This window comes from Petaurus breviceps, unplaced genomic scaffold, assembly GCF_028583685.1.
Source record: "Petaurus breviceps papuanus isolate PSGF00001 unplaced genomic scaffold, PetGlider_PUasm1.0 185, whole genome shotgun sequence".
Classification (NCBI taxonomy): domain Eukaryota; kingdom Metazoa; phylum Chordata; class Mammalia; order Diprotodontia; family Petauridae; genus Petaurus; species Petaurus breviceps.
In genome coordinates, this window is record NW_027185797.1 from 16,232,949 (window position 1) to 16,249,936 (window position 16,988).

Below are 16,988 nucleotides of genomic sequence, written 5' to 3' on the forward strand. Positions count from 1 at the left end.
CTCTCTCTCTCTCTCTCTCTCTCTCTCTCTCTCTCTCTCTCCCCTTCTCCTTCTCCTCCTCCTCTTCCTTCTTCCCTTCTCCTTTTCCCTCTTCCTCTTTCTTTCTCCTTCCCTCCTTCCTTCTCTGTCTCTCTCTGACTCTGTCTATCTCTCCCTCTCTTTGCCTCTCCCTCTCTCAATCTCTATTTCTCTGCCTGTCTTTCTGTCTCTGTTTTTGTCTCTCTGTCTCTTTCTCTGTCCACCCTCCCTTTCTCCTCCCTCTCTCTATTTCCTTCCCTCCCTCCTCTTTCTCTCCCTCTGTCTCTTCCCCTCTCTGTCTCTTTATTACTCTGTCTGTCTCTCTGTCTCTGTCTATTTCTCTCCCTCTCCTTTTCTTTCTTCAAACCGAGTTATTATCTGAAGGGTTCTGATGTGGAAATGTGGAAGAGAAAATGGACTTAGCCTGTTGGTCACAGGAGGCAGATCTGGAAATGATGGGCGAAAGCTCTGAAGAGGCATATCTACACTTTACATGAGGCAAATCTTCCTAAAACAAGAGTACCCCAAGAGTAGAACAGGTTGCTTCACGAGGCAGGGGGTTCTCCCTCACTGGTCATCAAGAAAGATGGAATGACCACTTGCTGGGCACATTGTAGGGGGAATTCTTGTTTCAGGCATGGACTGGATGTTTTCTGAAGGCTTCTCTAATCCTGGGGTTCTATGGCACATGTATCAGTCAGTGAGGAAAAAAAATAAGCACCATGATAAACTGGGTTATTTTTGCATAACACTATGAGTTACCCATGGGATCTCTCTATATTTGGGTGTGCCATATGCAATGGATATAATGTGACCTAAAAAAAAGTGTACTGAACTGTGAATTATGGGGCTGAGTCTCTATTCCTGGCAGTGTGGCATCTGTGCTTTGGTTTTACCATCTGTAAAATGGGAAGACTGATCTCCATTTCCTCTTTTACTTGGCAAAGAAGGGCATGGGAGTGACCAAAGAATCAAATCTATGAAAATATATCTGGCTGGTGGTAAAGGGATTTATGAAAACATATCCCACAACCCAACCTCTCTCATCCCTTCCAAACTAGATCTCCCTCACAACTTTCCTCATTTCATAGGCTTGAAATCACCATCAGCGTCGATGCTTCTCTCTCCCTCAGCCCTAACATGTAACCGATCATCCTTCAAATCCTCTCAAATATTCCTGCCAAATATCATCCATATAATAATAGCTAAATTTCTAAAGCGCCTACTATGTGCCAGGCACTGTTCTAAGCACTTTATAATTATTGTCTCATTTGATTCTCACAACAACCCTTGGGAGTAGGTGCTATTATTATACCCATTTTATAGCTGAGTCAATTGAGACAGACAGGGGTTAAGTGATGTGCCCAAGGTCATACATCTAATATACCTCTCTTTCTGTTTCCACTACCATCAGCTAGTTTAGTCCACTTCAATGCAATGCTGCTGTTCCTAACCAATCTCATTGCCCCCTTTCTACCCCTCTACCCCCAATCTATGAAAGCATACTACTATATCAACCTTCCTGAAACATACTTTTTTTGTTCTTGTACCAAAACATACTATTCTCCCCATTTTAAAAATTCTTTGCTTATTTTGAAGTTAAAGATCGACAAATTTCAATATATAGAGAAAAAACAATTATACAGGAAAATGAACTGTTACACAATTAAAAAAAAAGTTTATATTAAATTTAACATAATTAGAGGAAAACTACTCTGTTTGTCTGTGTCCCCTTTCACACCAAAACATTCCTTATAATCATGGTAAAATTTTTTCATTGGTTTCCCACTGCCTATAGCATGAGATGTTTTTAAAGTGCCTAGAACATAGTAGGTGTTCAATAAAAGCTTCTTCCGTCTTCCTCCCACCCCTCCCCAAGAAGTTGGGTGGAGCAAGAGAAAGAACAGTGGATTTGGGGTCGGAGGACCCTAGTTAGATTTCTGGTGTTGCCACTTGAATAGATAATCATAAAGACAGACTATTTATTAAGACTTACAGTATGCCAAGCATTGTGCTAAATGCTTAATTAGTGACTCAGTCTGTCAGTCAAGAAATCAAGAAATAGGGGTGGCTAGGAGGCACAGTGAATAACCGGCCCTGGAGTCAGGAGGACCTGAGTTCAAATCTGGCCTCAGACACTTAACACAAAAACTAGCCTGTGACCTTGGGCAAGCCAATTAACCCCAAAATGCCCTCCAAAAAAAAATCAAGAAACATTTATTAAGCACCTACTATGTATGAAACACTGTTTCTAAATGCTGGGGATGCAAAGAAAAGGAAAAGACTTGTAAGCAAGACAGTCCCTGCACTCAAGGAGCTTGCGTTCTGATAGGGGGAGACCACACGTAAATGGGGTGTTGTACACATCGACGAACCCTTCTGAGTCCTAAGTTTGTTAAGATCCATAAAATGCAGACATATAGCTAGTTCTTTCTGGTTGTAAAGCGATCTTGGAGAGGCTGAAGAAATCATGGCATCTCAACATAAGGGAATATCTCTGTGCCTTAAGGAATGACAGATAAGAATTAGGGAAGGTTGGGGCGGCCAGGTGGTGCAGTGAATAAGAGCGCCGGCCCCAGCATCGGGAGACCCGGGATCGGTTCCAGCCTCAGATACTTGGCACCCACACAAAATAACTGGCTGTGTAACCTGAGCAAGTTACTTAACCCCAATTGTTTAAAAAAAAATTAGGGAAGGTTTATTTGAAGTGATACAAAGTCAGTTACTCAGGGCCAAAAGAATAACATACTCATGGACTAAAACAATACAAATAATGTCACTTCAAGTCTGCAGAAATGGAATGGCCAATACTAGTACCATACTGTTAGTGTTTAAGGACCCATCCCTCCTTTTTGCTAACAAGCCATAAGCTGTTTTTGTGATAATGCATCTTGTACTGATCTGTACTTATCTCCTGTATATACATGCTTCATCCAAGAAAGCTGTAAGCACTTGAAAGTCAGCCCTTGGTTTTTCCCCACTTTGTACCCTCAGAAACTAACACAAATGGTATATACTAGATCAGGAGTGGGGAACCTGCAGCTCCAGGTCCCATGTGGCCCTCTAGGTTCTCCAGTCCCCACTCCATTTAACTTGATAACTGCTTGATGAATGAATGAACACAAGAGGGTTTGTTGGTTGGGAAATGTCTGTTGTCTCCAAACAAAATGTATGGAGAAACTAAACTAAAAACAGTTTCTTAGTAAGTGCTCAGTGATGTTCACTGACTGAGAAATCCCAAGATATTAGAAATGCTACAAGAAGAAAGACATCCCCTTGAAGATATGACTTTGATGTGCGAAAAAATCGCCTAAAATTAAGGGGTAGCACATAAAGACAGATGAATTAAGAAGAAAACAGGCTTTCCAGTCTATCATAGTGAAATGAAGCACCAGTATACTCCAGACAGCCACAGACAGGGAAAAAAAAACCAAGCAGAATTGCTGTAGAAACTCCACCCCCCTCCCCTGCCCCTCTACACACCTGTTGTTTTGCAAAAGCTCAACTAGCATTTCATCCGGCTTATGCCATGTTCCACATAGGTGGACCCAAAGTCTCCCATGACGTCTTTGGTTCAGATCAAAACCTGCTCCTGGGAGAGGCCGAGGTAATTTTTTACAGAGGTGATGATCCCCTCTGTGCTGTGGACCACATCCTGTTCTGTCCTGTTGTTATCCGAGGTAAAACTCCCAAGAAATGAGGAGTCGCCAAGACCCAGTTACAATGGTTTTATTATTTTTATTCACCTGGGACTGAACTGCATCCCAGTTCCTCCACTTACTACCTCAGTGACCTTAGGCAAGTCAAGTCTCCAAATGAGCCTCATTTTCTGCATCTTTAAAAAGAAGGTTCCAGACTAGATGCCCTCTGAGGTTGCCTCCTACTCTATATCTAAGATCCCGTGACATTTCAAATTCTGTCACATCTCACTTATTCACAACCAATTATATCATTTTCCCATCATTTCAGCTCCTTGTCCCATGCTGGCTCTGCAGTCAGAAATCCTGACTGCCAATCCAAACTCTGACAAGAACAAGTCATCTAATCTTCCCGGGTCTCAATTTCCTCAGATGTAAAATGGGAGGATTTAACGGGCTGACCTCCAACATCCCCTTCCAGCTCTATATTGGGATTAATTGGCAACTTCTGGCCAGTTAACAGTTCAGTAGCACCTTCATGGAAAAGCACTGAAGAGGAAGGATGAGAAAATCACAATCCAGGCTACTCTGCCATTTTATATATTTTCTAAGAAAAAAAAAATCTGGTGGTTGAAGAGGTGAGAACTATTGGCTAAAGAAGGATTTGAACATGGCCTCCAATTAGCCATGTTTTTCTTGACCCTCATTCTTATGAATGATTGAGATGTAGTTGCTAACATCAACTAGATTACAGAAAACAAGACGTAAAAAAATAGACATTTCAAGAAAGTTGACTCAATGGGACTCACTTATTTGCCCATATTTATGGAAAGAAATGTAGCTATAAACCCTCTCCTTAGTATTTTTATAAAAGGGGTTGTGTAATTAATTGAATCTTAATGACCTGAAGAAAGAAATGCTTTCCAAGAGGTACTTGGAAACCTGGAGACCTGGAATGAGAGTTCTACTCTCTGTATCTCTTTCTGTCTGTATCTCTCTCTGTCTTCCTCCTTTCCCTCTCCCTCTCTTCCTTTCTTTGTTATTCCAATATTGCTACCATGCATGCAAACCTAAGCTTGTTGGATAAAAATCTCTGGCTAAATTAAATTTGAGTTGATTAAGAAATTGGTGTGCGTGTTCAGGCAAAGCATATTTATGTGGGAAAAAAAAACAATGACAAACCTCGGTCACTTAAAAAAATTATTTTTTGCTATGATTCAGAGTTACCATAGCTTCATCACTGAACTGTGCCCTTGTCGATTTAAATCAGCACTGAGATTCAAAGAAACTTCGTCCTGTTATTATGAAACACCAAGGGAGCGGAGGGTTCACTGGTACTGAGAAAGGGGCATCGTTGCATGAAATCCCTGACTGTCAAAGGGGTCCATAGATACTATTCCTTCTCTTCCGGCATTCCCTGAGACCACCTGCCACTTCTTTTCCCCTGGAACATCAATAACAAGGAATCTTTGCCAGGGGCTCTGAGTTGCATTCTGATCTGGGTAGACTATCTTCCTGACTTCTTTCTGAAACCCAGATAGGATATGTAAATGGGATTGCATCAGAACACTTATCTATCCATCTACACATACACACATATATGTATATATACACATATACAAACACACATATATGTTTATTTATAATAGAATGTCATTAGAATGTAGATCTAATTTTCACATGGTCTAAGAAATATTAAAAAAATCCAAATCACATTCCCTTAAAGCACTTAGTAAAAATGTGCTAGGACAGACCCTAATGGAGAGACATGCCAGGACCCTGCGCCCAAGAGTCTTGGGAATATCAGTGCCTCCCAGACCACCAGCTTAGCTTCCAGTCTGGCCCCTGCAGCCACCACTGAGGGAAGCAATCCCTGTGGAGAAGGAGCCTACCTTCCTTGCCATCAACACCAATCAATGTCCAACTGCCACCAGCAGGCGGGTGGACTCCAAAGCCCCAGGTAGGGCAATGGCCCCCCAGACCATTGGAACTGCTTCCATGCTGTCCATGGCAGCCTTCACCCCAGGAAGCAACAACTGCTTTTGGTGATGCCGTCTGGCAACTGCTTTTGTGGGCACCCAATGACCATAGATACTGAAGACCCAGAAGAGGGCCTCCCACTCTATCACCATCAGAAACGGATGGGATTTTATCAGTAGAAATGACATCCAAAGTGAAGCATTACCATCTGGCTTACTGCTGCCACTTGACTTGCATATGAAATCTTCTATATATGTTGTACCCACCCCACCTCCACTAGAATTGCCAGCTCCTTGAGATCAGGGACTGTCTTCTGTTCTATTTGTATCTTCAGGGCAGCTAGGTGGTACCACAGTGCACAGAGTGCCAGGACTGGAGTCAGGAAGACTCATCTTCCTGAGTTCAAATCTGGCCTCAGACACTTAGTAGCTGTGTGACCCTGAACAAGTCACTTAACCCTGTGTGCCTCCGTTTCCTCATCTGTAAAAGGAGCTGGAGAAGGAAATCACAAACTAATCCAGTATCTTTGCCAAGAATACTCCAAATGGGTCAAGAAAGGTTGGATACAACTGAAACGACTGAACAACATTCTCATCACATAGTAAGCACTTAATATGTCATTCATTCATTCATTCTCCCATCTTCCTTCTATTGATTCTGCAATCAAAGGCTCCTATTTGCTTCTATCCTTAGCACGCCATTAAAAGCCTCCTGCCACTCAGTGCCAGCCTACCTGTCCAGCTTTATCCCACACAACTCCCCTTCACAAACTGTTTTAGCTATACTGTCCTTCTGGGGGGGTTCCCTGAATCCTATGTCCCACCTTCCATGAGCCCCTATCGAAACAGGCTGCCCTCCATGCCCAGGACACCCTGTGTTCTTGTCTCTGCCTCTCATAATCCTTACCTTGCTTTAAGACTCAGCTAAGGCACAACTCCATTATGTGCCCAGACCTTCCTTTCCTCCCTTCTCACATCACCTCTCCTTGCTTATCTCTGTACACATTACACCCTCTGGTAGAATGGAAGCTACTGGGGGACAAAGGACTGTTTGTGAGTCCCTGACCCTCCCAGTGCATGGTACAGTGCATAGATCAAACCAACAACCATTGACCAAGGGATTGGCATGTACCAAGTACCGTCCCAGGTGCTACCGACAGGCGGGATAGTACCTGCAGTTGTGGTTTCATTAGTAAAGAGAACTCCTTCCCAGGTGAGGAAACTCCCTTCACCAATGCAACTTAGAGTCCTCTAAAGCAGTTGCCTAGATCATGGCCAAGTGAAGAAGCATTTAATGAGTGCCTAATGGAAAGCAGGCCCTGCTCTCCAGTGGCTCCATCAGAGGCAGGATGTGGCTTTGAGCACTCTGCCCGTTTGCCTGCCCAGGTGACGCGCAGACAGTGACAAGCACAAGGATCGCCCCAGCCTTCCTACTTGGAAGAAACAACATGTGCATGTATAAGTCAGTGAATTCTTTGTGCTACCACAGGTACCTATGTAAGGACACACATGTGAGAAAAACAGATGTTTTTGGGAAAAGGCACCGGAACTTAAGGATTCTAAAAGGGGATGGCTGGCAAGGGGAGATGGCATTCCAGGTGCCGGAGGCAGCTTTGCAAAGCCTCAGAGGCAGGAAATTGCAGGATCACACACAGATGGGAAGCTGGAGAGAGGCCACTGAGGCAGGAACAGCAAGTGGCTACAGCCACAGAGGAGGAGGAAAGGAGAGCCCTTCTGAGGCCGGATTCCAAAGGCCCTTCTGTAGTTAAAGAGAAGTCTGTATTTTATTCTATGGGCAATAGAAAGCCATTGAAACTTCTTCACTTCACCGCTCAACCCTCAAGTTCCAGGCGGCCCTAGGAGGCCTTCTCTGACACTCCCAGTCATCGCTGCCTTGCTGCCCTTTATTCCTACCACCCCCCCACCCCATGATGTGCTGACGGTGCAGTATTTAGTGCTGTCATCACCTGGGTATGAGTTTTATCACCCCGGTTATGAGCCACCTTCTTTGGGAGGCAAAATCATGTGGGGGATTGGGCCCTGGACTTGGAGTCAGGGAACCTGAATTCAAATCCTACCTTAGACATTTATTAGCTCTATGCCCCCAGGCAAGTCCGTGCCTCAGTTGTGCTTCTGTAAAATGAGGATATTACACATGATAACCTCTAAGCTCTAACCCGAGATCCCATGATCCTTTGTTAAATTTGGCCTGAAAGCCCTATCAAGGCACGGATGGTGACTTAGCTAGATTTCACATACTACTTAGTGCTTGGTTCAGTGATCTATGTGCAGCAAATCTTAATGAATGTTGGTTTAATTTGATGAATTGAAACCTAATAATATTCTTCCTCTCTGCCGGCTCATCAGCCTTAAAATTCTGGAAAAACACACAAAGGTACACACACACACACACACACACACACACACCACACACACACACACACACACACACACACACACCCTTCTTCCCTGTCACACACAAGGGCTAGATGGCACAGATTTGGTCACTGGGCCGCAGAGCAATGTCAGGGAGCCAAGTCGGGGGCCTGCAAGTGAGAGCCTTTGGACTGTAGGCTGTAATATTAGTACAAGTTATAATCAGATAAAACCACCCAAACTTAGAAGCCTGTACAATAGGCCAGAGGCCAGGGGGCTGGGGAGGGGGAGGGAGAGGAGGGAAAGCACAAAGACGTTATTCAAAGACAGCCAGTGAGCTTTTCTGTATCCACCACTCGACCCTGGCCAAGCTTGAATGTCAAGCTACAGCGAGCAGGATGGTGGGTTGGTTGTTGCTGTTTTTGTAATGGTGAGGTTATAGTCTGCTAAAAAAAAATAAACTCCAGAGGGAAAGTGCTGCCATAACCCTAGCTGCAGAGACACGAATGGGGACTTGTTGTTATAATGATGTAAACAAATGAGGCTCCAAATGATAGGCCAAGAGGCCAGACCAGAGCCTTGGAGCTACAAAACATCTCAGCAAGAAAAGGAAAATTCCGCAGACTGGTCGGGAAGAAAGTGTTGTCTGTAATTGGGGCAGGTGCTTAGCTCTACAATGAGTGGCCAGATCATTTTATTATACAATTTGGGCATCTTGTTAGCACCTTACTAAGAGAAGAAGTGAAAAGGCCCAGTTAGATCCTGCAGAAATTGTCCTGATAAATAGGGGAAAATGGACGCTTGTTGGTCACTGTCCTAATTCTCCCTCCCTTCCTGCCCCCAGTGTATTCTCTCCCTTCTGTTTATTTGTATCATGTCTCTTTCGCACATTTGATGGGTGCTGTTTATCAACCCCAAGGTTCCAGAGAGCTCTAAAAAATGTCAAATGGTAAGAGTACCAACGACAACCGGCAATAATTACATAACTGCCATTTAAGAAAAAAAACAACAGAATTGGCATTAAAGTATAAAGACCTCCAATTCAAAAAACAGAGTCAAATGTGACCTCTTACCTTCTCATCCATCAAACCATGTTGGGAAGTCAGCATGCAGAAGAGAGTGGCCACCCCAAGAAAAAGAACCAATCTGAAAAAAAAAGAGACCAAAAGGAAATTAGCTCAAGGTTTTTTGAAACACTCCCCCCCACCCCACCCCATGTTTCTGTGCTAAAAGAGATCTGACTCAAAAACTGTGTCTGTGGTAGCACGGTGCCTGATGCAGAGTAAGTGATTAATAAATGTTTATTAACTGATTGATGTTAAGTACATTCCTGTTGTTCAGTCCAAGGAGAGAAAACTCACTGCCTATATATCAGGATAGTCTACTCTCTACCAGGCACTATGCCAAGCATAGGGAATCACATCCAAAGGGCTGAAAAGAGCCCAGTATAATAGGATTGAATAATATGTGGAGGAGAGTAACATATAAGGAGACTGGAAAGGTGGGAAGGGGCCAGGCTAGGAAAAACCGAGGTTAAATGACTTGCCCAGGATCACGTAGTGTATATATGTCAGAAGCAGGGCTTGAACTCAGTTCTTTCTGACTACAAGGTCAGCTCCCCATCTGTTTTGCCACCCTAAATGATCCTGATTCAGTCAACTTGCATGAGCCAAGTTGGAAAAATTGATAAGCATGCCATCTCTGCTATTATCCAAATCACTGTTACAGATTTTCCCAGCCCATGGCCAGGGACATACCCCTAGGGCGCTCTACCACAGCCAGCCTTCCAAGTCAAAACCTACACATTCATCATGATTCTCTGAACCCAGCTATTCACCTAGTTTTGAGTTCACCCAACTGTGTTATCTCCTCATTGTCTTCTTTCCATCTTTTCACAAGATTAGCACGAGAGGCTTAAGCAAATGTTTGCAAAAATCTACCATGCCCCATGCACAGGATCTAGTAGTCCTTTCATAAAAGGAAATGAGGCAAATTTAGCATGACACAAGGCTATACTATCATCATTACTCCCTTTCCTAGATGTCTACGAACCATCCCCTTAATGCATTCTAGAGCTTTTCCAATCCTACACCACAATCCAAAAGACCTCAAGGAATTACAACTTTGGGGGAAAATCTGCTGAATGAAGATAAATGGAAAAAGCTCAAGAAGTCAGCTCCAAAGTACATGGTGTGGGAAGTTTTACTGGAATTCAGTCAGTCAATCAACATTTCTTAATGCCTTCTGTGTTCCAGGCACCAGACTATGTGCAGAAGATACAAACAGAGTGGAAAGACACTCTGCTCTTGAGAAGCTCACAATCTAATGGGAAAGGGAACTGAAAAAAAGAGTATCCAGCAAACTCAGTATGTGTCAGACATATAACATGGTGGCCAGCAAACTCAGGACGTGTCAGACATATAACATGGTGGCCAGCAAACTCAGGACGTGTCAGACATATAACATGGTGGCCAGCAAACTCAGGACGTGTCAGCTGCATAACATGGAGACCAATATGAGGCAGAGGGTTCAGGATGAGGGAGGTGACAGTCCCTCTGCATTCTGATGTGATTCTATATGGGTACCACATTTTAGGAAGGGCACCAATAATCTGTAGGGACCCTCACAAAAGCATTTCCATACCATCAGAGTCCCACTGGGATTTATGCTTTCTCAGGCACACAAAGGATAAACCATCTCTTTCCCAGTGAGTGTTCAGGCCACTTACCTGGATAGAAACACATGTACCCCAAACAAAAGGAGACCTAGTGGGGTTAGTCTCTAGACACTGCAGGGGTAGAGTTCACTGGTTTCTGATATTGAGCTCAATGGTGCTATCTCATTCAGAGGTACTGCCCTGGAAATAATTATCCAGCAAGGCTGGAAAGAGGACAGCCTCAGAAAAATTCAAGCTTCTACACATAATGGGTGCTTATCTGCACCCCATGGCAAGGCATGCATGGCATTCCCCACTGCAGTGTCAGAAGAATTGGGGCCAACTATGTTAAGAGCTAGAGTGAGGCTGAAGTCCACTGAGTAAGCAAATCCTGATGGAACCTGATAGTGACTGAGCTCTGCTGACTTCTGTCCTCAGGTAGATGCAAGTCCTCTGTATCAAACTCAAGCTGGGTCTTGACATTACACCTGCCTCCTGTCAAATCCTGCGAGTAGATTGTGTTATGTATTGAATGGGAGCTCTTGTGGACTTTGCAGCTCTATTCTTTGAATATCTCTTGCCATATCCTTCGAGACAAATCTGACTCTGAACTCCTTTCATCCTGTTTTGCATACTGTGGCAAAACCTGGCAGAGATAAGCTGAGTCAGTGTTTGCTGTACTGTATGTGTAAACTATATGCTTTAGATAGATCAGGTTTTAAAAAAAATTGTTTTTCTTACTTTACTATTTTTATTATTATTACTTATTTTATTTTTCTTATAGTTTGTTTTAAAACACTGTTAGGTTAGACTATGAGCCCATCTAACTATTTTTAGGTCACTTGCCTAAGCTATAGTCTCCAGATTCTGCTAAATGAGGGCATTTTAAATATTCAGACTGAAATGTCCAAATGTGACTTAATCATTCCTGGAAAATCAGACAAATGAGGACTCACGTGACTGAAGACCAGGAATATGTAAGGCATATACTCTAAATATTAAGTACTTTGGTAGTCCCCCATCATCAACTACAGCAAAATGCTTTTCACTTGGGGAATGGTGGTAGAATTAGATCTAAGATATGATACTTCAAAGGACTGAGATTTTACAGGTGTGGGCCATTACCTCTATTGATGCAGATCACAGTCCCATTACAACTTGGGAGACTGTCTTCCAGAACTGCTATGGCCAAAAAATCCCCAAAATTATGATGGCAATCAACTTGTTGGCTTACCTCTTAGAAATTAGCCTTACATGGGGTGGCCAGGTAGCACAGCGAGTAAGAGCACCGGCTCCAGTGTTGGGACGACCTGGAGATCGAATCTGGGGCTCAGACACTTAGCACCCACCCAGAAACACCTGGCTGTGTAACCTTGAGCAAGTTACTTAACCCCAATTGCTTAGGGGTGGCCAGGTGGCTCAGCGAGTAAGAGCACCAGCTCCAGTGTCGGGATGACCTGGATCAAATCTGGGCTCAGATACTCAGCACCACACCCAGAAATAACTGGCCTTGAGTAAGTTACTTAAGTAACCTTGAGCAAGTTACTTAACCCTGATTGCTTTAAAAAAAAAAAAAGAAATTAGCCTTACTGTAACTAAGTATGACAGGCAAAGATTCTCCAGTTTGACAGGACCTGTGAGGAGGACATACACTATGGTGGCATCACCTTCAAGGACATAAGGTCTGATAATTCCACTTTGAGGCAAATACCCCAAGTAAGTCAAAGATAGAAAGAACGATCTCATACACACCAAAATGCTTATATTATCACTTTTTTGTTGTGTGAAAAACTAGAAGCAAAGGTGCTCACTGATTGAGGAAAGGCTAAATGAATTGTGGTATATGATTATAAAGGAACACAATGGTACCATGAGACATAAAAAGAAATATGAGAAGCTTTATATGAACGAATGCAAAGTGAAGCAGGACCAAAAATACAATACACACCGTGACTACAATGATATAAATGGAAAGGACAACCAAAAAGAAAGTCAAAGGTGAATGTTGTGTAATTAATTATAATGAATAAAATATGCTTTCCCACTCTCCTCTGTACAAGTGGCGAGTGTCTGGGTGTAGAATTCTGTCTATAATTAATACTGAACTTCTAAGAGCTGATACAGGTCAACCATTGAAGAAACAACCATAGTTTCCCAATTTTCCCACTAAAATGTTTCCTAAGTATTACACATACAACAGGATATTTACCATATTTTTTTTTGCTATGACTCTAGGACAATGTAAATTAAAACTAAAGGCTTAAAATTATTCCAGTTTTTGCAAAAGAATGACAGCAAGGAAGGAAATGAAAAGAACTCAGGCCAGACTTGGGGTTCTTCCAACTTCAACAGGTTCTGTTAGCATTCTTGGACAAGTCATTTGAAAAATATGCATCTGTGACTATATGGCCATTCTAAAAGGAACCAGTGACTAACTTTATTTGCATTGGACTTAAAGAAAAGAAATGGGAGTCAACCCTTGGAACAAACCTGGTCTAGTCTGTGTGTTCTGTGGGAATTTTAAATTCAGGTTCAAATATATTAATTGTGTAGGATTTTCTACACAAATCAGAGCCATAGTACCCCTATTTAAATTTGGAATACATTTATTTCTGGGCAGGAAATGGTTCACTTTGTAGTTATCTGACCTGAGGTTAGACAGGCTTAGCTTCCCATGACTACTTTCAATTAATGCAAAAAAAAAAAAAAAAGGTTAAAGTGTAAATAAAGTTCCCATTCATTGAGTTTGACTAATACGTTATTTATAAATGGTTTCCAAATTGGATTTTTTTTCTGTGCATGGTAACTAGGTACTAAATTAGTCTCCTGAAAGAACACAATAAGATAACTAGGCACAAATTTTATTGCAAAGATTAAGCATTAAAAAAAAGCACAGAGGTTAAAAATAATTTTTTAAAATTGTGCCAAAAGGTCACATTGGAAAGTCAATAGGGTGTGGGAGAAGGACAGCTAAACTCTCTTTCTTCCTCCTGGATACATTTGTCTTCCCTCCTTCTCCTAAGTAAGATCAAGCAATAAACATTTATTAAGTGCCTACTATGTACCAGGTACTATATTAAATAACCATGGATAGCAGCTTCCTCAAAATATTTCACCAATGAAGCAGCTTCCCAGGAAAAGAAGAACAAAGACCCAACCATTTGGACAGGAGGTAGCAGAACAGTACTGTCTTCAAAACATATGTTCTATTAAAATATGAACAGAATTAGAAGAAAAGGAAGGATAATGGATCCAAAGCTAGAAGGGACCTAGCCCAACTCCTTCATTTTACTGAGGAGATTCAGGTAAGTGAAATGATTTTTCCAAGGTCACACAGAAGTGGTAAGCATCAGAGAACAGAAGTGATCAACGCTCTCTCCTCTATCCCTTAGAATATATTTTCTGGGGGTGGCCAGGTAGCACAGCAAGTAAGAGCACCGGCTCCAGTGTTGAGAAGACCTGGAGATCGAATCCCGGGCTCGGACACTTAGCACCCACCCAGAAACACCTGGCCGTGTAACCTTGAGCAAGTTACTTAACCCTGATTGCTAAAAAAAAAAGAATATATTTTCTGGGGGCGGCCAGGTGGCCTGATCAGTGAGTAAGAGCACTGGCCTCAGAGTCAGGATGACCTGGGGATCAAATCCCAGGCTTAGACACTTAACACCCACCCAGAAACACCTGGCCGTATAACCTTGAGCAAGTTACTTAACCCCAATTGCTTAGGGGCAGCCAGGTGGCTCATCGAGTAAGAGCACCGGCTCCAGTGTCAGGATGACCTGGATCAAATCTGGGCTCAAACACTTAGCACTCACCCAGAAACACCTGGCCATGTAACCTTGAGCAAGTTACTTAACCCCAATTGCTTAGGGGCAGCCAGGTGGCTCAGCGAGTTAGAGCACCAGCTCCAGTGTCGGGATGACCTGGGGATTGAATCCGGGCTCAGATACTCAGCACCACACCCAGAAATAACTGGATGTGTAACCTTGAGCAAGTTACTTAACCCCGATTGCTTTAAAAAAAAAGAATATATTTTCTGCTATTGATGGTATGTCTTTAGTACACTGAAGTTTGCATAGTGTTTTCAGACAATCATAAATTTAGAACTGCTATCCAGTCTAACAGTCTCATTTAACAGACGAGGAAAAGTGAGACCCAGAGAGATGAAATGATTTGCTGGAGGCAGGATTTGAACCTAGGTCTTCTCATTCCAAATATAACATCTTTCCCACATTATTTCATTTGAGATAATGACCTTTGGGTAAGTATTTTGGACCAGATTTTTTTTCAATCTATAAATCAATCCTGGTTTAGTTTTCCAAAGATACTATGAGAACTTTATAATATTTGTAAGTCTTCAATGCAAGAGTTTTCATATTTATGTTTTCATTGCTCTTACTGTTACTGGTTTCCACAGTAATTTAATATAACTCAATTCAGAATTTTTTTTGAGGGGGAGGGGAAAATGATATTTTTTCCTACAGCAAACAATGAACCTAAGGTTAAATTATTCATAAATATCAGCTTGGTTTAGCTATGTACATGCAAAACAGGTTTCCCATTCACAGAAAAACTGCCTCCTAGCAAAGAGATCCACCAAATAGGCCTTTCCCAAGTTCAGAGAACTATAAAATGCTATGTCAAAGCCATTAACTTTGCTTTGAGCTCAGTGGGATACACAAAATCCTCCTGAAGTGGGAAGCGATTCTACTGCCAAAATATAATGGTGAGGTTTGCATGTCTCACAAATCCTTTTGAACAATATCCTTATGTAGCTGGAATCAGAACTCTCTTAGATTTGTATTATCAATCACCATTTTTCCAACGATGTTGTCTACTTTGGTTAGAATCTGAGAGGTCAAGGGGCGGCTAGGTTGCACAGTGAATAGAGCACCGGCCCTGAAGTCAGGAGGGCCTGAGTTCAAATTCAACTTCAGACACTTAACACAAAAACTAGCCAGGTGACCTTGGGCAAGTAACCCCAACTGCCCTTCAAAAAGCAAAAAAAAAAAAAGTATTTGAGAGGTCCTACATAGTCTTCTGAACTTGGGCAGGGTTTAGCCAGTTAGTGCCAGAGGGGTCCAACAATTTGTAAATGGGCAGGTTTCCCCACAAAAGCCAAACTAGGTGCATACTCTATAGTAGAAAATGTAATTACTTTGCAATTAAATATTTTGCATATACTTGAGCAGCACAATGGATAGAGCCATGGGCTTAGAATGAAGAAGATGATCTTCATGAGTTCAAATCTGGCCTCAGACACTTATTAACTGTGTGACTCTGGGCAAGTCACTTAACCTTGTTTGCCTCACTTTCCTCATTTGTAAAATGGTCTGGAGAAAGAAGGGCCAACTATTCTAGCCTCTTTGCCAAGAAAACCTCAAAGAGGGTTACAAAGAGTCAGACACAAGTGAAATGACAGAGCAACAACATCTATAAACTTATTGTATTCCATCCCATCACTCCCCAGTAGGATGTATGCACCTGCATGGTAGTCTCCTTTTAGCCTGGTATGGCACAAAATAGATGCTGAATATAAACGACTGTTGAAACGAATTAAATTGAGAAGTCCACTTATGAGGTGAGCACCCTTGGATAAATCATAGCCCCTATTCAGATCCCAGTTTTCTTATCTGTAAAATGACCTGGACTCTGTGCCCTTTCTAGTTCTAAAATGATGACTTTCTACCTCCTTTGGTCTAGAACACCCAGAGCTATCATTCTAATTTCCTAATGACTTGAGTGCAAAGGCCTTTGGGTAGTTTATTCTGAGCTTTCCCTGCCAAGTTTTGATCTACTTGATTGAGGGTGGGGATGGAACCATGGATTTGGAATTGGTTTAGGTTTTAGAAGTGCAGGCTAACTCATAGAAAACACCCCTAAGAACAGTGGTGATTTTTATGGGACAGTATAGCTCAAAGAGCACTAGATTTATAGTCAAGAGAACTTGATATGATTCTCAGCTCTGGGATTTACTAGGTCTGGGTCTTCATACAAAGTATTCTACCTCTCTAAATATCACCTTCCCTACTTGTAAAATAGGTTACAATAATAGTCATACTTACCTCCCAAGGCTGGGGGGGGCATCAAATAGTATGTCTGCACATCTTTACAACATATTATATAAGTATAAGCTATTTTTATGTGGTCATTTGCCAGCACCAAAATAAGACCATACGCTCTCCAAGGGTGTGAAAATAATGCAGAATTACACCTAAATTATCATGCACATATGTTATTCTCTCCTGTTTTTTAGACCTCCAGAGAGTCCCTAGACTCTTTTTCTCACAAACAACATCTATCAATTCTTACCATCAGGAC

The 16,988-nt window shown here is 42.3% G+C and overlaps 1 protein-coding gene across 10 annotated transcripts in view; it reads right to left on the bottom strand.

Moving 5' to 3' along the window:
- The window catches only part of THRB (thyroid hormone receptor beta), a 450,111-nt gene that overhangs the window by 246,591 nt on the left and 186,532 nt on the right, over positions 1 to 16,988 (bottom strand). For all 10 annotated transcript variants that reach the window (XM_069088501.1, XM_069088495.1, XM_069088499.1 and 7 more), the window contains exon 2: positions 9,085 to 9,157. The gene's annotated coding sequence lies outside the window, so the exon portion shown is untranslated. The remainder of the gene's footprint in view (positions 1 to 9,084; positions 9,158 to 16,988) is intronic.